General features: G+C 39.7%; 1 long non-coding RNA gene across 1 annotated transcript in view; it reads right to left on the reverse strand.

Annotated features, from left to right (window-relative positions):
• Nucleotides 1-21,900, reverse strand: part of LOC121095776 — a 214,547-nt gene that overhangs the window by 164,525 nt on the left and 28,122 nt on the right. Inside the window, exon 2 of the long non-coding RNA XR_005830204.1 lies at nt 16,606-16,745. This is a non-coding gene — a long non-coding RNA (uncharacterized LOC121095776). The remainder of the gene's footprint in view (nt 1-16,605; nt 16,746-21,900) is intronic.

The raw sequence follows: 21,900 nt of genomic DNA on the forward strand, positions 1-21,900 counted from the left end.
ACTTTCATTTTGCTTAATTTAAAAATTTTATTTCAGGTTCTTATGTGATACAGAACTGTTTTCACCAGTAGCAATACAAGATGATAATTGTTGTACCCTGCTCCTCCCAGCATCAGTACACCCAAATCACTGGGCTTAGCGTACATATAAATAAAAAGACTGCAGCAGTACAGAGGCAGGGAGCAATCTTCCAAGCCAAAACTGGGGTGATCACAGAAGTGATGTTAACAGTAATCAGGAAATGCATCAGTGCCAAGGGTAGAATCATAGAACATTATCTGCAGCATCTGATGAATTTTCTTCTTCTTCTCTGGCAGAAAAAAATATGTAAATAATAGATCTGATACACTGTGACTCTCAATGCTTTATCAGTGTATTTGGAGAATAGACACTATTTATAACTGAGGAACACACCAGACTGAAATAATTATAATTTGCAATCGTAGCTGCATCTCTAAAAGCTGCAGTAAAAGAAAGTTCTACTACATTGTTGCCAGAAATTAAACCAATAAATACTGGTTATAAATGATTACTGATATTTTAAACTAAAATTATCTGTTATATTTTCTTCACTAGAGGGACATCTTAAAATGTTCTGTGTAAAAAGCATATTACAGGATGAGTCAACATGTATATAGATGTTCAGTATCGTGTTAGGTCTTTAACAAATTCATGCAAGCAACTTTCTTTTTAATTTGGCACTTTTGTGGCCAATGTGCTTGCATATCTGAAAACAGCTGGAAAGACCAATAGTAACACAGAGATCTACATCTATGAAGATCTAAAAAAAGCTATAATTACTTCTAAGCAACCTTAAGGATGGTCTTTAAACTCCTGCATTTGCTGTGACATGCTAATGGTGTACAGATTTTGTATCACCATGCAGGCAAAGTACATACAGCACACAAGCAACATCAATACAATTTGTAAATGTGGAACTCAAAAAGATTCAACAGCAGGAGCTGGTTATACACAGATATGCCACCAAGTTAGGAGCCAATTTCTAGCCTTGTTTCTTTTCATATTGTCTTGAAAATGATTGCAACTATTACTCCTTTTTATATTCTCATGAACAAGTCACTTGCTCAGCCTTCAAATTTTAATCCTTTTCTGTCTGTTGGCAGTTTCATAAGCCTTCCCTTCACAGGCCCCAGTTGTTTGTTTCCCTCACCGCTCATTACAGCACCCTCAAATCTGTGTTGCTCAATTGTTTCCTCAGCTTCTTGCTGTTCTTAGAGATGCCAGCTTCAGACAGTCTCATTAAACACCCTGCTCTTACTCAACTGCACTAACCACTCATTTATCATACAAGTGACCGCACAAGAACACTCCAAGGAGCACTCACTGTTGAATAGTCACTCAACAATCGGGACACATGAAGCTAGTAACATCACATCCTTGGCCTTCGGGTTACATTTAATACTCATTCTGCTACAGCAGCATTTACTCTGTCTGGTAACTTCAACTCAGTGTTCTGCTTACACAGGAAGGCTGGATCTAACAGAAGTAGGGCTGTCAAAAAGAGTAAATTAATTTACTGACTGGGAGAGGGGGAAGTAAGCACAGATCCTAGATGTAAGAACTTCTTTCTGCTGCTTTTGTTTGATTTGCATCTCTCTATACTGCCTTTGCAGTTCACAGGGCTAGAACCAACTCCACACACACAGTCCCAGAGCAGCTTAGAAGACATAATAGCTTGCTACACTCTGAAACTATGGCCTTATCTATAAATATGCAGTAGAAGATTAAAAAAAACTATTTATATTTAATAGGCAAGATCAGTATTGTCAAATGTAGGCTGTAATGACAGGCATCTCCATTTGCACTGAGGACTTGAAATAAACAGCCTAAATTTCTCAAGTGCTGAGAACCATCTGCTCTTATTGGCCTCAGCAGTTTCTGAAAAATAAACTGTTTAATGAGATGCTTTGGCATGGACCTGATTGGCTAGCTTTTGAGACTAGAATTTTTTTTAAAAAAAAAAGTCTCTAGGGTGGAATGATCTCATCCAAAGAAAATATTGCTTCCACTCACCACTTGGCTTTCTCCATGTCCTTCATTCAGCCCTGGAATAACTATAAAATCTCAACTGTTCTTTCTCCGCTGCACACACACACACACACACCCCGTTCTAAAATATAAATAACAGTTTACATGTTAATGACAAATAAAAGTTTTTTCCTCCAGGCAGGAAGCAGCACCAAAACACAAAATTTTGCAGTGCTCCTTGCTAGAACTATTCTACATCATGGACTGAAATATATGCAACTAAAATAACACCTCAGACTACCGTATCTTGCCAAGCTTGTCTGTATCTCAAAATGAAGGGCAATGCAGAGATATCTAAACTAGCAGAAGCACTAGTTGGGACATATATATTGTGCAGTGACGCATCATAAAGCCTTATACTACTCTACTGCACACAGGCTAAGATGTGTCATCAATCCAGGTTTACTGGCTTTGGTACTGTCTCATTGTTATGGCCACACCAATTATTATATCATGCTTTGTTGCCATGGCTACACATCTTTGATTCTCCTGAAAGGAATTAGCTCAGACTTGCAAAGAAACTCACAAATAAGAATGAAACTTTAAATAATAGAAAAGAAAATAGTTTTAAACATACAGTGAAATATTGTTCTTAGTGATTTTGTGTAGTACTATACCTTTTATGTGCACACAGTCACGCAAAGGTAAAAATCATGAGAGTTAGTTTGGGTGGGGTTTTTTGTTTGTTTTAAATGCTACTACCATTGTGAAGAAACTTGAGCTCTGGTTTGGAGCTTATACCTGGAAAGGTCAGAACCTGAAACACTAGCAATATACAGCAACTTTTTAATTCTATACCCTAAACGTATAAAACCCTAACCCCCACCACCACCTTTACAAGATGCCTCAACAGAAACAATCAATAGGGTGACAAAGGTGGTTTTGAATCTATGACTTTAATAAAATGGATGTAAGTGGTCTCGTATGATATGCTGTCTCCATGCTATAAGCCAGTATGCTCTGAGATACACCCCTCATTTCATATCATCTTTTGGCTCAAATGCTTGGGTTCGTTTCCAAAGGAAAGGAGTGTTGGCTGGGAGATGCGACACTGTCTGACAGGAGTTAGGATGTGACATCAGGAACAAGACAGAGCAGTGCACAGGAGAGTCCATCTGCCCTCCAACACAGACACAACCATTCTATTACTTGGCTGTGTATGCATTGAAATCTCCCCCAGCTGGCAGACTTGAGTCAAGAGATGAAATCAGTACCAATATGGATCAAGATAAAGATGAAGAAAAGTATTTTAAGGAAGCTTTGACAATGTCAATAAGTATTCATTTTAATTCAAAATAACTTTAGTCACTCATGGGTTCTTAGAAAGAAAGCATACTGTAGAATGAAATACCTTTATGCTTGAATAAATTTATAAGGCAATGAGTCATGCCAGTATACCCAGCTTTTAAATAGGATTATTTACCAGTAGATCACAAAGTGATTAAGAAGCGGAAAAAAATATTATTGTTTTACACTTGAAAACATAGAGTCTCAAACAGGCATAATGCATTATTACCCTTGAATACATTGCAAGCACACAACAGCTCAGAATGAGACCAAATTTCCCATGTCCATATCTAGAGCTCTTAAAACAGACATGCTCTTTAGGTAAATAAGTATCATCAGCAGAAATACTCCCTTCTAGATGTTAAATATTAAGAAGTCTCATGTCAGAAGTGGAGATACTCAGCAACACAGCACAGCATTGAGTTCTGATACAACAAAACAAGTGTTAGTGTTAACCGTAAATGTAAACAAAACAAAACCACACCAAAAAAAAAAAGAAAAAGCATGACTTGCAAATGCAAGGAGATAAATTTAAAAACACTTTGACACTGAATTTACAGGGAAGATGGATTTTTAAAGAGGTAATGAGGGGTGGGATTCCTCCAAAGACCAGTATACCAGTTTCCTAGAACTCCTCAGTCTGTCTTAGCCATACACAGTAAGGACTGAGAAATAACTCTTATTTTTATGTTTTAAAACCAAATACCCTATAAAAATGGAACAATAATTTATTAATTTGCTTAGTTTTGGAACTTTGTCAAACTATAAAGTGTGAACAGTCTTTTCCCAAAGTAGCATTAACCAAAAAATAGATTGAGGTCAACCATAAGACAAGCCACACTGAACAAGGTACAACTTATGCCAGGTGGACCTTGCCTCTGGAACACATAGCCTGATGCAGTTGTGAGAAGGCGGCTGTAGTCACAGGAAAGGTCAAGCGCTACCCATAGCCTCCACACAACATGATAAAAAGCTTTCAACCCCTTGCACATCTACTTTTTCTCTGCTGGAAACCAAGAGTATGGATAATGCCAGAACGTTTTGGGTTGATACAACAGGATGCTTAATGTATAATGCATCATATGCTTTGTATTCAGATATTGCTGCTGTCAAGCAGCCATACGAGGGCCCCAACTCATGAGATGATAATAACCTTCCTTAATCCAAGTAGAAGCAACTGAAAGCAGTCATCACTGCCTGATCCAGGCTGTGCAGTGCTTATGTACTGCCTCAGGCATACAATAATGCTGGAATCGCTCAAAACAAATACTCTGTTCTAGTTCACCACCAAGTTTTACAACTGCTCGTATGGTGGGATGATAAAGAAGAAAGACCCACAGTGATCCTGTGATCCTTTTCTGATATCCTTGGCTATCCAAAGGCAGTTTTTTAGACAAATATTCAAGCAGCCAGCTATTCTCTTTGACAATCAAACTAGACACAAAAGATCTGTGGGAAAAGCATGCTCACTCTCTTCCCCCCTAAAATACAGTTAGTCCTAACAGAGCAGCTTGCTTTTGGCATTAGCAAGCTAGAACAGATATATTACTTAGAATTAATTCTTGATCACTAACAATTAAAATGACTGAATATTAAACGAAATAACACTACAGAGATGTAAAAACAATATACCTGTACCCAGCTGTATCCTACTTTATACATTCTAAACTACTGTTGTCGTAGGAGAACTTCTACATGTGTATTAAAAGGCTGAAAATCAATTTCCTCTTACCAGGGACATGTACTTCAAAATGAATAAGATTGCTATTTTATGTCAATAGGTACTTGCTCAATCAAATACACATCCATATTCCTCTGCAAACACTGAAAACATTTTCTGCCCCAAAAAAATCCTACCCTTCCCATCTACAGCTTGTCCTCCTGCACTTCCCTTCAAGGCAGGATTCATCCATATGAGACCTAAAACTGTGAGGAATATTTTGAGTATTGTTTTATCAGCAGCAATATCAACATAAACAATCCCTTACATCTTATCATTTATTTTCACTGTAGTCCTGCCTTGTTTATAAAGGTACAACTGTTTGTGAGAGTATATTGCAAACCACACAAGGAGATGGCTCTTGAGGTAAAAAGGCTAAAAAGGTTTTGTGGTTTTGGAGGTTTTTTTGGTGTTTTGTTGTGGTTTTGTTGTTTTGGGTTTGTTGGGGGTTTTGGGTGGGGGTTTTTTTGGTTTTTTGGGGGTGGGGGGTATATCACTTAGCTGTCTAATTCAATATTTCCCAGAATAATTACAATGACACAACCAGGGGGGTGGGGGGAGTGGAATGGGAAAAGAGGACTGTACTGGGTTTGAATGGGATACAGTTATTCTTCCTTAGAGTATCTGGTATGGTGCCATGTTTTAGATTTTTGACCAAAACAGTGTTACACAAATCAAAAACTTTAAGGAATCTTGTATTGGTTTCTACACAATTTCAGAACATCTGATGCTAGAATCATTGTTTTCTAATGATTTTTCTCAATTAACTGACATGCCAGCAAAAAAAAAAAAAAAAAAAAGGTCATTCTACAGGATCACAGCCTCAGCACAAATACATTTGCAGGTAGTGAGCTGTACCCTCGACTCTTCAAAGTTTGATTCCCAGGTTTTATAGAGTGATTCAAAGCAAGAATCCAGGTTTAAGATTATACAATGCCCTGTCCATCAAAAATTCATGTGTTCAGATAGCTTTAAGTTCTTTGGTACCAGTTGTATTCTTACTGAATTTCTATCATCCTTGTGATCCTCAGCCTGCTGCTCTCAAAGATGCTTTCCTGTGGTTCTCTTCAGTAGGGAATAGTGGAGAGCTCCCAGCTTAGTCCTGTTTCCATGCCCTTCCAAGCATGGCATCTCCTTAGTTTTTCCAAAGGAAAAAAAAAAAAAAGTGTAAAGCAATGTTATTGCAGAGTTGGGTCTATTTCCTTTTTTGAAAGGATATTATTTTTATTTGTTTTTTATTTAACCTTTCCGGTCACCCACTTATTCCAAAGGCTCATGTTTAGTGAAGTATAAGAATACAGACAAGCAGTTTCAAGATCTCTGCTCCCTAATCCTGCAGCAAGAGGTACACTTTGGACTGGAAAACACCTCACTGATATCGTTGCTATGGCAAACTTTAATACGAGTTTAGAGACTGGGCATGCAGCCAAGAAGAAAATTGGGAGGGCTGACATGACATTTTCCCCTTTGTTCTTTTCTACAATTTGCTTTCTGCAGCTCTTCTCAAGAGCACAAGAAATGTTTCAGCCTCTATCTCCACAGGAGTTTCATTTTCTGTCCTTTCTTTTTTTGCTGTAAGACAACAAAAGTCAGGGCTATAGTGACTTAAATTTTTTTCCCCTTCAATTCCCAATAAATTACATGTGTTCATAGTAAATAATTCCTACAAAGATTGTTATCACCTGTGTTGTTGATTTCCTTTTTATTGAAAGAAACCAGATGGGAAGTTAGGAACACAAACCTAATGGCTTCCTTTCAACTCCAGTTTAACTTGATAGCCAACAAGGACAACATTTTCCGAAAAAAAAGGTACCAGTTTATTGTAAAAAGCAGATATTTTTGTTCATCATTGTAAACAGAGCTTACAAAACTCATCACTGCATATGTCCCATCATCTTCAGCCAGTGTTGGGCAAGGTTGGTATAATCTGATTCTATAATTGCATCCAGTTAACTGTAACAAACTGTACAATCCAATTCAAGTACGTTTTAAAGTTGCTAGTAGAAAATGTTATTGTAAAGCTATACAGATGTATTTTAATATACAACAGCATAGTGAAATACAAACCCAGTACAGGCTTATGTATATACTTCAAATACAGAAGTCAAAAGAAGATATGAAAGGACATTAAATTATCTTTGAAATGCCTCAACAGGTCTAGGGAGACCTTATTTTCAGAGCTCCACAAGTATTGGTATTGTTGAAATTGCAGGGTTAAGCTAGTTTTATGCAGTCTGTTAACAGAGCACATGAGACCACTGCAACAAATGTATCACACATCCTGGACACAGTCCTAGCCACAGAAATTAAGTGATTAATACTATTTACTCAAGAAATTAGATGCTGAAGAAATAGTTTATCTCCACATCTATATGAACAGGCCTCTGAAGGAATTGGACACAATACTATCCAAAAGAGAAAAGGAAAGTAATACTAAGGAGAAAGAGAGTAAAATAGGAATCACATGGTCCAGGGACAACCAGCCTCCTCCATGCGCCAGAGGTATTGACTCTGGATCCTAGATCACAGCCAGGAGAAGGACACAAAGTTCTTCACTCCATACGTGCTCTCACAGGGAAATACATCATTGACATTCTTTGAATGGGCTTGTTGAAGTATAAAGTTCAAAATTCAAGGTACCACAATCCCTACATGACCACCAGTGCAAAGCACTTCGGTTTTTAGTTAACAAAGTGCTGACCTTCCCCAGTCTGCCTGACACCCACAAGGGGACCTCAGGGTGCCCTGATACAACACATGAGTTCAGACATTGTGTAGATGGAAAGTGGTGTGTGGAACACCTGGGGCAGCGTATGGAAATCTCTTCTTATACAGAAGCCTACAGCTTCCAAGACATTTGATCTATCCAACTGTGAGACTGGTCAAGGCCATCACTCTAAAGCTGTATTTTGGCAGGCGCAAAGAGTACATGACCACTGGCAACAGAGCAATAGAGCAGCCCTGGTCCATAGGCAGGGACAAAGGCTGTATTCCTTCACTGCTGCTGAACGCTTGATACAGTCCTGCTGAGACCAGGTTCCTGTTCTACCTTCTAGCCCCGAGGCATCTCAGCAGAGCTCCAGCACTCACTTGAGCACAGCTTACAGAATTCTGCACCTTCTGCATATCTGAGTCCTGTTGACATTATGCCACAATTTAAGAAAGCTTCCCTACTTCAGATATCAATGATGCTCAAGGTTAAACACATCTGAAGTCAAAGCCTCAATCTACTACAACAGAGTGCAAACCAAGCTTAGCGGCTGGTAATCATAACCTAATCATACATTTTTTCCAAAACAAGCATTTCCAGAAATCCCATTCTTTCAAAGATACTGAGGTTTCTGTTTTGTTCAGATTCCAAAATAAAACTTAAATTTCTTTTACAGCAATGAAATTTTGTCTCCCAAATGATTTTAAAAAATCCATTACCAAAGGAATAATTTCATGGCACACACTAAAGGTTTGAGCTGTTCCATTGTGTTCTGTGCCCCCACAGTAACTAGTTGTGAGCGTAGACTTCAAAACTCTTCCATAAAAATAAGTCTGTCAGACACACCTCTTAACAGGATTTGTAGCAAACAAGTAAACCCTTTGAGAAGTGTCCTACAACTCTGAAATACTTTAAACTCATACCCTGAACAAAATAAGATCAGGAGGAAGAAAAAAAATTGGTAGGCTGGTACACAGTAAATAAACTTCTAAAGCAGGTTTAAGGTGAACAATCCTTTGAAGCAATGAGAGCTGTCAACAGCAACATTGATTTAGGAATATATGAAATAGAAACATGAGGAACTTAATCATGAACTTTAGCTTATACACAAGAACTGGCAGTCACTAACCCCAGTTACAAGGGCAGCCATTTTTCCTGTCACATGAAAGTAATTAACCACTCAGCAGCAAAAGCACCTGGTAAGGATGCTATAAATGAGGACTAACTTATACACGGAAAGCAACTCTGACTAGAACAGTAGCACTTCAAGATTTAATAATACTTAATAGGAATTGTAACAGTGCTCTGCTGAAATGACAGGATGTGCACTGCATAGAAAAAAGCACTATATAATCTGATGGCTTTATGAACATAATGAAAACAGCTCATAACAGTACAGAAGGGTTTACAGTTGCTGCAATCCATTTAGCCTCTGCCCAGCAAAAGGTCAATGTAATTAAGAGTTTGAAGACACACATGATGGACAAGTAGAGACCAGACTTTATATAAAAAAAGCATCTAAATCAAGAAAATACTTTATTCCAGAGATAGTACCATTAATTTGTTCCTGAAAGACAGATCTATTTCCATAACAAAATGTCGTAGCAAAAGTTTGCTATGACCCTTTAACAGATGTTTCAGCCATATTAAAAACCAAGGATGTGAGGCTTTAAGATACAGTTCTGGGACATTAGACCATATTAAGAAGCTTATACACACAAAGCTATGTTTGAACAGACAGCATAACCCATTCAAGAAGCTACTCTAAAAAGTCAACTCTCCACCCGTTCAAGCCCCTTTTCTAGGTTGCCAACTTGAAAATCTCACATATTTTTAACATTGATTACATTGCATAGAATTAGGAAAGCACAAATAAGGTGATCACCATGAAAAAATAAGCAGCATTTAAAGGACACATTTCTAACAAAATGGCTTAGTAATGACTAGAGGCCAAGAAAAGATAACTGTTCAGGTTATAAACTCGCATAGCTAAAACTGCAAGGAAATTTTAGAGGATTCCAAACTGGCAGTGCTCTACACTGCTCAGATTCACGGTATCAATTCCTCTGCTTTTGCTATGTGCAGTAAATTCCTGCTCTGCAGTATCTGACAGGCACTCTGCCTTGGACAGTTCTTAAGCAAGGTGCATTTACAGGAGACCTGCATCTGGCCTCCTGCACGCAGCTATCAAGCACAGCATACCACACCACATCAAGTGCAGTAGCACTTGAGGGCTGCTGCTGTTTTGAAAATCCCAACATAACCACTGTGTATATCCTGGAAGTATCCAAACTGTTAGGGCCCCAAATATCCAGAAACTCTAAGCAAAGCTATGCCATCTTTAAAATCTACCAAGGTAGAAAAAGCAGTCATATGACAGGAAAACCAGGTGTACAGCAGCCTTAAGTTAAAAGAAAATGCATGTACTAGATTGTATTTCCATATTAGCAGTTGCAAAAGGGATGTTTCCTGGAACCTGTTAAACTCAAATCTCGTGGTATTTAAACAATATGGGAGCATACAACTTGCAGCCACACAATGTTCAGCACAGGCACTACCATGATTTGCACTTCTGGGCATGGCAAGAGTCCACACGCTCAGGGACAGTGGTGTCACCAACCCAGCAAGCCCTTTAAGGTGCAGCACAGAAGGCTCAGAAGTGAAGCTTGCTCTTCTTAGTCCTTCAGGATTGCATGTGTCACCAATCCAGGAAGGCAGTAGCTTGAGTGCGGACAATTCTGAAGCTTCTGATAAGCACACGAGAGAGCAAGTTTCAGCCAAAAAAAACCGTTGAAACTGCCAAGTGATTACAAGAACTAATATCCAGTAGGAATTTTCTTAAAAAATACTAAAGCTATTGAAAAGGTTAGACTGCCTAAATTTAATCCTTACTTGGTAGAAATCTACATAGCTTCACTGAACTCAACACAAGCACAGTGATTTTTCTCTGGCTGAAAATCTAAATGCAACTTGGACACAAGCAGGCAAGTTCTGTAAAGTTTCATAGGAATTAGGCACACAGATTCCTGCAGAAATTCATCTACATACCCCTGGAGATGGATAATGACTAAATCTCTACATAGGATTTTTGATCTATCCTCAGGCAGAAACAGTTTTCTCAAATGCCTTACTGTTATGTTACAAAAGAAAAAAGAAATAGAAGAAAATAGAAAAAAAGAAAAGAATAAAAACTACAAAGTCAGGCCTGCTTCATAAAAAGGTCTTAGCAACCCCACAAGGCAAGCAGAAATAACCTATATTCCTCAGGGCTAGATCCGTAAACTCTGCCTTGCTATCCAACAAGAAAAATGAGAACTCAAAATGCAGCTAGGTGACTAAATACAGCCTTTTCACATAAGTGTGCAGACAGTGTTTAGATCTATATAATATATAGAAAACAAAAAAATATGATTTTATGATGGATCCTATATCCTCTCCTACTTCCAAAATGCTGACTAAAATCACCGTCCACTGAATAACATTTAATAAAATGTTTACACAGCAGTAACAAACTATATGAGAAGTACAGCGTTTTACGGAACAGATACATTAGATGCCATTTGTACATTTAGTTCAGCTTTTCTTGCCAAAATGTAGATGTTTAAGTGAAAAACGTGCCCAGCTTCTTGGGCTCATTTGCTTCAGTGTACGAACCCGCTGAAAGACAACATAAATGAACCTTCGTACCTTGAGCAGACAAGTAGCTGTAGTGGGGTAACACTTAAACACATTTTAAACCCCATAACATGCAACACAAGTGTATGGATCAATACCAGCAATATTTAATGTACAGAGCAGTTTGTGTCTGTTGTAGATAGCACTGTATGTACGCAGGATAGATTTCAGCACATTATTCCTTGAGGTGAGCATGCATCCACGTTTTCAGGAATAGCTACATACATTTAAGATTATCAGAATGATGAAGCCCTGACCCAACAACTGCGGCCAGTGGGAATTCATCATCAGTTTCTGCAGTAAAGAAAGTGCATGCAGGATTTTGATTGCTATTTTTAGACTTGCCCTTTGCTTTTCACCCAAGGCAGTACTGTACCATACTTGGCCAGTGTTGCATTGCTACATACATACATACGATGCTACAGCATAACAATACTTACAGTAGTACAACTCAGCTTTACACCATCATTAATGCAAAAAAGGTTAAGAGTTCTGTTAAACTCCTCACCTTCACACCAGTGGAAAGTAATGGAAACAGAACTGCATCAATGGGTTTTGTTTCTAAACAACTTTCTGAAACAGCATAAACTACATAAATTGTAGTTTAGGGACTGCTTGTGTCAACTACCTGAATAGCTGTTACTAACAGATGCTTTATGACAAAGTTTTCAAGAAGTCTTAGGAAAGCAGAAGAAACAGAATAAAAATTTTCTCAATGCAGAAATCACAATTCTCATTAAGCAAGGGGTGAATCTTTGTCTAACACTACTTGTCACAGTTTTAAAGAATATTACAACATGAAATCTATTTAAGCTGCTCTAACTTATCATCCTAGTGTTTACCAGTTACTGCTCCCTATTTATTTACAGGACCCCATTCTACAATACTCAAATCACCAATCCTACCATCTAACTATGAAGCTTTCCTGACTTCAGACAGTGAAAACAGGATTTAGTTGTCTGAATACAGGCATTTAGCATCATTTTGGACAATCAAAGTAATCTCCGGCACATAAAGTTATTTTTGCATAGTATGTTACACTAGCCACTGAGTGCAGCATGCCGTGGAACTTGGGGAAGAGTCTCTGATAATATATTTATCACTATTTTTCTGCTTTTTGGTACAAAGCTATAAATAAAAGGACTCTGAACCATACAGAAAGCTGCCATTACCAAATGTGCAATAATCAGTTCTACAATCCACTTCAGATTTCACAGGAAAGATCTACCCCATAGGGCAGATTAGATTTGACAATCAGACTGATCTAAGCAGCGGAAGAAACTGAACTAAAGTCAAAACTGAAGCACAGGTACAAGAATTTTAAGAATTCTCTAGGTTAAATTCTTAGTAAGAAACATATGGGTCTCCATATCCTGCAGCTGTTGATGATTATGAAATATCTGCCAGCTGCCATAATCAAGGAAACCAACTCAACTAAATAATGCCACAGTAAAAGAATGATTGTCTGCTAAAGCATTTTTAACTTCAGGTAGTATCTGACCAGATTAGCAACAACTGATTTGGAATCAGCTAACACCAAACAGGTAACAAGTGACTTCATTTACTGCAAAAAAAAAAAAAATTAGTTCAATTTTAAGAAAGAAAAATATTTCACCTTGCAGGAACAGTGAAGCATTGGAAAACTGGTGTTACAGAGGCGATAGAATCCCTTTACATGGGAGACTATGAGCATTTTAGATGAACAAGTATCAGAGATAGTTTGGACTGGGATTTCTTAATTTACAGCTCACAGGACCCACATGATTTGCAAAGCAATTTAGCCTGCTAGCATATCAAGCTACCAAACTGCCATAGGAAAAAACAGCTTTAAACACCACTTTTCCCCCACCAGCCCCAAAACTACCCTTCTCAGAAGTCACATAATAGTGTAGCTTTCAATGAAAACTAAGAGAAAAGCAATATCTAGTTCTCTTTAAAGATTAGTGTATTCCTAATTTTCATTTGGTACAGTACAGCATGACAGGCACATGCTGGATCACACCACTTGTGAAAACAGGAACACTCCCTGAATTTTACAGAGCTTTCAAGCATGCATGAGTATTTCTAGCACAATGTGAACTAAGTTTGAGATAGGACATAAAATTAAGACACTTAGAAATACCATTTCTGTTCCTTACTGTGATGATTTGACCCTGGCTGAATGCCAGGTGCCCACCAAAACCACTCTATCACTCCCCTCCTCAACTGGACAGGAGAGAGATAAATATAACAACAGGCTCATAGGTTGAGATAAGGACAGGGAGATCACTCAACAATTACAGTCACTGGCAAAACAGACTGGACATGGGGAAGTTAGTTTAATTTGTTACCATTCAAATGGGAAAAACGCCTTCCCCCCACCCCTCCCTTCTTCACAGACTCAATTCCCAATTGTTCTACCTCCTCCCCCTAAGCAGTGCAAGGGAATGGGAAATAGAGGTTACAGTCAGTTCATCACACATTATTTGTGCCACCCCTTCCTCCTCAAACTCTTCCACTGCTCCAGCATGGGGTCCTTCCCATGGGAGACAGTTCTCCACTAACTTCTCCAATGTGAGTCCTTCCCACAGGCTGCAGTTCTTCACAAACTGCTCCAACATTAGTATCTTCCATGGGATGCAGTCTTTCAAGAACAGAATGCTCAAGCATGGGTCCCCCATGAGTCTACAAGTCCTACCAGCAAAACCATTTCAGCCCAGGCTTCCCACAGGTCACAGGCTCCTTCGGACAATCACCTGCTCTGGTGTGGGGTCATCCACGGGCTGCAGGTGGGGATCTGCTCCACTATTAACCTCCATGGGCTGCAGGGACACAGCCTGCCTCACCATGGTCATCACCAAAGGCTGCAGAGTAGTCTCTGCTCCAGCACCTGGAGCACCTCCTCACCCTCCTGCTTCACTGACCTTGGTTGCTCTCACATGGTCTCACTCCTTTCTTCTGCTGCAATTGTGTTGCGCAGATTTATTTTATTTTTTTTTTATCCTTAATATGCTATCACAGAGGTACTACCACCGTTGCAGATTGGCTCAGCCTTGGCCAGTGGCGAGTGTGTCTTGGAGCCAGCTTACGTTGGCTCCATGGCACATGGGGAAAGCTTCTAGCATCTTCTCACAGCAGCCACCCCTGTAGCCCCCTCTGCTACCAAGACATTGCCATACAAGTGTGCTACCCTCACCATGAATGCAGAGAAAGTTACATCACATATATCCAGCCATAGTTTCAAACGATGACATTGCAAAATACGTTTATGGGGTTTTGCCAAACAATAAATCTTTACTACATTTCATCAAAATGATGGATATTCACCTATCAGAACTACCTAGATTGCATGTAGAACTACCTAGGTAGCATGGGGGGTTTGAGGTGGGGGAGGACAGGACAACACACAATCACACCACTGTGAAAAGCAAAAGTTTCAAATACTGAAGCACTGAAAATTAGTAACCACATTTACAAGTCCAATCCTATACTACTTACCTGACCATTCATACTTAATGAAAAAAACAGCTGAGTCAGGCACTCGGTTCCCGCACAAACAGCAGTCTAAAAGTTACCTGTTACAAGATCTATTCTGTAGTGACCATGATGTTAAAAGATTTACAGAAGCTGGGACTGGTTGGCAAATGGTACATTAACTAAAAATGCTTTCTTCATTAATATTCATAAAATAATTTGAACAGCTTTATTCTCCATTAAATAACAACCCTCATAATAAAAATCTTTTTTCCCCATCATTCACAGCAGAATGGGACATGATGTTTCAGTGCTATTCTCAATAGGCAGTCATTGCTACACTGAATAGATGACACACACTTTCACATTTAGAGAAAGGCTATTAGTGGACAAGCTATTGAGAGACCTCTTGACATCAGTAACTAAAAATACAGCCACACTCTGGCTTTCCATTTGCTTCCCGTTTCTTTTTGACCTATTCAATATTTGAGAAAACACCGTAAAACTTTCAGTGAGACTTTCCAAGTTGTTCAAAGATCTATTATCATACAGAATAGAATGCTATTTTATTCAGGTATTTGTATCCTTTTAATTAAAAGGCATGATTTTACAGTGCTAGAAAAGCTTATCCTTGGAGTCACAGAAACGACCTACCTAGCAAACGTGTTTGCAGGTTATGGGAAATGTCAGCAAAAATGCTGAATGAGCATTGAGAACAACAATGGGTGCTGAAAACAGGAAAGTTATTTGTGTTTATTTTTCATGAAATTATTTTAGTGACAAAAATGCCCTGTTGTTGAAAATGAACAGCTAAGAAGTCAGTAGTCACACCATCAGAGCAGCACAAATCCTCTGGCTTATGGTATTACTATGGCCTTGGAAACAGCCTACCCACAGCCGAGAGCAGCTACCCACTGATTCTGCAATAGACAAGTGGATAAGCTATTGTTACCGGGTTTTGTCTAAACTTACTTGAGCCAGTAATGTTTCTTTTTTTTTTTTTTTTTAGTTTAGAAAAAGGAAATTCTCTATACAAGGGACTTGTTTCTTCACAACTTTCCACAGAAATCAGGCTCCTACATAAAGGTTCCATAGAAGAGATTTCTAAAGACATTTCACAGGCAATGTCTCCTTACAAAATGCTTCCTTCTTCTTGTGCAAACAATCCAAACAAGCATAATATCCTCTCTGAGAAAAACAGCAGAAACCAGCATGCCCTTCCTCCTTGACAGCACATGCAAGCATCAACACAGTCCTTGAAAGTACTTCAATGACAACCGCATACATCAAAGCCACATCAAAAAGAAACAAAGTGACATCTCTTCTACAAATTGCGTAGTACACATTCTGCATGCTGTGCCCAATTGTAGAAACACATAAAACCAAGGGTCACTTTCTAGCATCACAGCTGACCTAGCTATGATTCAAAGAGCTTACTAAGGTCAAAGGCAGGGGGGTTAGGGGGGTGGGTGTTGGGGCAGTGGTGGTGTAAGGGTCTGCATAAATCTCAGTGTAATTCCACTGAATTATATGTGGACAATTCTTCAGGCAGACCATGTACCACAGTACAGTCTCTCAAACTGCTCTCAGAGTATACTAAATTCTCTGCTTATAAAGTTACCATAGACTATCAGCTATGACGGTTTAGACCCACATTTACCACCATATAGTGCTCTGCATACTACTACAACTAACTTCAGTGTGTATGTACCTCTAGGCTGGCTGCCACTCCATAGCCATGTTGACACAGGTGGGAGAAATCCATTTGCAATTGTTCATACTCAGTCATCATCTCAACGCTGCAGCACTCATGTTCAATTGGAGTCAGGCTGAAACTTGGCCTTCCTTACCCTGTGGGATTAAAAAGAAAAGCCTGTCAGAAAAATATCAAGAGAAGGACACATACCAAGCTACTACTAATGGAGTGGTTGAAAGGGGTCACAAAAAGGAGGTCCTGCAGATCAGGACACATCTGAACTGAAGGACACTTGCATGACAGCCAAAAACAAATCAAAACAAGACAGACTTCTGGCAACAATGAAGCTACTTGTCAATATTACAGGGCACGGACAGAATCCTCTCACAACTGAGAGGCACAGTACATAAGTCAATGAGGATACAGACTCCCAAACTGATGCGGGATGGGGAGGAAGTTCTCAACTGCTACTCCAGTTCTGCTACACAAAAGCCAGAGGCAGCCTGAAGTCTGGGAAACATTGTGTTGAGTGCACTTTGTTGAGACAGGTTCCACTGCACATTGGGGTGGGGGCATTTCATAGCACTGCACCCTACCACATTACGAAGCACAGGCCACAGCACTTCATCCTAGCATTTTAACAAGGGTATTTCATAGCATTTTAACATGATATTTTGGGTTGCACTACACATTAACAGGCAGGAGAGACCTTTGGAAGAACATAATATAGCAGTGATTTGCATTCACATGAGAATTCACAAAAGCAAAGAGGTATCAGCATGGCAGGAACAAGGGGCCAAGAACACTTACCCCCTCCTGTTCAAAGCATTTCTTGCAGAACTATATTTTACCATATTTGCCAAAGACATAAAACAGAAATTTAAGAAATGGAGTTTTATAATGGTGGTAACATTACAAGGCAGAACTGCCCTGCCATTTGCTCTAGACTAGACAGCTATGCTTTTTCTGTACCTCAGGGGAACTAGTCTGGCAAATTACTGCAAATCTATTTATTTTTGTGCTCTTTTTTGACAGTTAAACAAACATGCTTCCAGGGCACAAAAAAAAAAAGATAATAAATCCTTCAAAATAGGTACCTACACTATTATCAACTCTGTTAATGCATGCTGAGCCCTTCCCACCCTTGTTCTCCCATTTAACAAGCCCCCTCACATCCCTGCTACCCATCTCAATGCCAGACTTCCCTGAACAGCCACGCACAAACATATGCAGGCACACCATATGAAGACACACGGGGTAAATTTAATTTCAAATACAAATTGAAAGAAAAGAGATACTAGAAAACAAAATTTCCAGTTTCAACACTGGGAAAAGTCCATAAGAATAGTAGTTTAAATAAAAGATTTTTTTTTTAATCTATGATGGAAATTCGAAAGCATAACAACCATCTGCTGTTTTCAGTTCTCTTGCAGACCCTGTATTAAATGATGCAATGTTTTGCCTTCCAGAGCTTCAAAAATTGTGCAGGGATCTGCAGGGGAAGCTGAGATAGGGAGGGAAGAAATGAGGCTGAAGATGGCCCCAAAGTCTAAGGGCCAGGCAGCTCAGCAAGGGAGAATCCTTAGACCTGCCAAGAAGGCAGTGAAGTGACTCAGCAGGACCCCACCACAGCCACACAGCAATCAGCCTGACTACTCAACAGCTCACTGCAGAGAGCTTTACTGTGAGCCAGGACTCAGTGGAAAATAACAGTAATAAGGAACACATGAACAAAAAGGCCACTTGGCTTGAGACCACGGTCTAGGCAGAGCGATTCTACTTCTCCAAAAGCAGCATGCTGCAGCACACCAATACTGGAAGTGGCCAGCCCAGCAAGTTTCTAACTCCTGCAAGCCTGAGCCCCTGGCACTGCTCAAAGCATCTCTGGTGTCTTGAGCCATGCGTTGGTACTGCCACAGCTGTCCTAGATTCTCTGCAGAAGACCAAGCTGAAAGCCAGTTATGCAGTAACTTCAAGACCAAAACATAAATGTAACTTTTTTTTCCAAGCACGAGGCTCTTCCCAAACTGTGTAACTAAAAATGAATGCCTGTACTAATTTCTGACTTCCATCATTTTTAGTGATTTGACTCAAACATTTGCACTTATACCCCAAAGCATTCACAAAAGTTGTAGTAATTCCATTCAATAAAACTAAAGAACAGACACTAATAACTTTAGTGCACTTGTGTAGGTACATATACATATATGTACATATCTGTACTTGTGAAAAGGTACCAATATTTCATACAAGTTGCACAAAAATCAGACTTCCCAAAATGGGGCTGAAGTTATCAAATACAAAACAAAACATGGAAATTCATTAAAAAATATTTGCAGATCATTCTGTAATATCATCCTTGACATTTCATTAACCATTCCTGATATTCTGTGGAAACATTAAAAAGGAAAAATACTCAATATCCATTAAAATTCTATTTAAGACAACACAAACAAGCAAGCTATTTTTTCTGAAATATTTCATAAAGTTTATGAAGTGTCCATTAAGAACTCACGAGATTACATCCCTGTTATCTTTGTAACTTCAATAATATTTTGTTACAATATAAATGAAACATTAAAAATTTGAAGTGAAAAGACTAATAAATGCACAGACAAGCTTTTCACACAGAAAAAAGTTGCAGAAAATAGCTAACATAATACTTGAAAATATAATTTTCATATGTAACAACAATGTTTATGGTTTCATAAGATTATTTGAGAAATATTATTCCAAAATGCTTTCATAAAATATTCCTTATGTTTTCATTAAGAAACTTCATAAACCATTAAAAAAATACATACCATAGCTACAACTCCAGAAGTCACTAGAATTGGCTCCTGTGCTCATGGTAAATGCCCTCAATCACTATAGATTTTTACAAGGCTGTCTCAGCATCTGCTCACAGAGTCTTAGCCTTTCCAGGCCTTAGTCCCCTAATTCTTGTCACAGGCCAAATCCATCCTTCTCCAAGCCCCCAGCACCCATTATTCTGCAGCAGCTTAGTCACACATTTTCTTCCTACGATCGAAATCGGCAGCAAGCAGCTAAGACTAGTGATGGATTAGATGGTCAGAGTCTCCCAGAATAACAAGGCCACAACCAAGATGCATACCCATGGCAGCCAGGGCAACAAAGCCATAAACAAGACCATGCAGGACGCCAGCATCACGAGCTTTCCTTGACAAAGAAACAGGCCTTTGATCAAGGAGGACTTTCCTTTCAGTGCTCAAGAGCTAGAGCTTCCCCAACTATCACAATGCAACAGGGAATAGGTTGCTAAACCTCAAATAGCCTGCAACATTTGCATGAGCAGTGAGGCTCCCTAACGAGACTGACCGCGAGTCAGCCACCCATCGCAGCCATGGGCTGAGGCAGGTCTCAGGGTGGTGCCATTCCCCCGCACCCAACACTTCTGGGCAGCCTCAAGTCATTCACCTCTGGGACAAGTTGTCAGACATCTTGTGCCAAGTGCCTGTGGCGAGGCAGGGGCAGCGAGGGGCTGCAGCCCCTGTGAGGGGAGGCTGGGGCTGCCCCGCACCGGGCACAGCCAGTTCCAGCCGGTTCCGCACCCGCCTCAGAGCAGAGCGTGCCTGCGCCCCTCAGCCAAACCGGTAGCGCCTCTGTCAGAGTGTGCTTAAGAGAGGGCAAAACGCCACAAAGGTGGTGAGATGTGAGGTAAAAAGTGTTAGAAACAACCCTGTAATCACAAAGGTCAGAGAAAAGAGAAGGTGCTCCAGGCACCAGAGCAGGTGTTCCTCTGCAGCCCTCAGAGTACCCCACAGTGGAGCAGGTGGAGATGCCCTGAAGGAATCTGCAGCCCGTAAAAAACCCACACAGGAGCAGGGAGAAGTGAGGAGGGAGCAGCAGAGAAGAGCTATTATTTCCAAGCACCAGGATATTCCTGAACTGTGTAACTAAATGTGAACGCCTGTTCTATCAGACTGACTATCCCCCCCATCACTCTCTGCATTTTAATTTCCTGTATTTCTCACCATCTGAATCTACTTTAATTGGCAATAAATTAGTATTTCCCAAAGTGAATCTGTTTTTCCCATGATGGTAATTGGTAAATGATCTGGTCTTTATCTCAGCCTACATACTCTTTCATCCTTTCTCACCTTGTCCTGTTGACTAGGAGTGAGTGAGCAGCTGGGTGGGCATTTGGTTGCAGTACAAGGTCAACCCACCAGACGTCTGTAGCAAACCATCTTGATGAACTGACATTCCACAAGCACCACCAGTTTGCAGTAGATCTGCAGATCTAAACAATTGCTGAAAAATCCTCCAACACTATGTGATACTTGTTTCATGAATCCAGACACAACACCATAATGAGGAGGACAGCTGGATAACACTGTCCTCCCATCCCAACCTCCTGTTGTTGTGGTGGGACAACTGCCAGGGCTGCTACAAAAACTGTTATGCAGCATTTGCAAAGAGATTGCCTTGCAAAGCCATAGGCATCTCTCAGTGGAATTTCAAGTACACATCCGCAAACCTCTGTATCTGCCTGTATTTACCTCATCCAGTCTTGCATTGCACCATTTCAGTCACACTGAAAGCAGGACCAGCAAGTCAATCAAAAAGATAGATCTATTCCTCAGGGGATAACAAAGGAGGAATCATACAAATTTATTATATTCCTGCATATGCAAATACAACGGCTTGCAGGTGGCTTCTACTCCATATGGGAGAGCATAGCATAACCCACAGAGATAAGACACCAATTAAGAATGCCAAAAACTTAATACAGGAAGCCCTACTATCTGAAAAGAAATACTGACTTTAGTATGGCTGGGGTTTGTTTCTGGCCATGTGTATTCTCATTTGTCTGCACAAGTCACAAGAATTCAGAATGAAACAGGCTGTCAAGTTCCAGCAGCTTTGAAAGCCCACACTTCTCTTCACTCATGCATGGACAATGCATAGAGCTGTAGTCAGGGTGCTGAGCCAAATTTTCTGCATCTGGGGAGCAGTTCTTGCTGAAGTTACTTATCAAATTAGAATGTTAAGCCAACAAAACAAGGATTCTTAAAAAATAAATATTTAAAAATGTATCTGTAGCTCTAACTTCATATGTATGTAGAATCACAGTGTGCAAGTGGACCTCAAGAAATAATCAACTATACCTACATCGTTCCTGAAAAATACCTGTCTAATCCAACCTAAAAAAAAAAAACCTTCAAAGAAGATCCACCACCTTTTCACAGGTGGTAACCTCTCTACTTGGAGAGAAACAGACCTCTGAACAGAAGTCAGACAATTAAGAAGCGATATAGTAAGACAGACAGCGAACACATGTAAATA

The sequence above is a fragment of the Falco naumanni genome, chromosome 11 (assembly GCF_017639655.2).
Source record: "Falco naumanni isolate bFalNau1 chromosome 11, bFalNau1.pat, whole genome shotgun sequence".
NCBI classification, from domain to species: Eukaryota; Metazoa; Chordata; class Aves; order Falconiformes; family Falconidae; genus Falco; species Falco naumanni.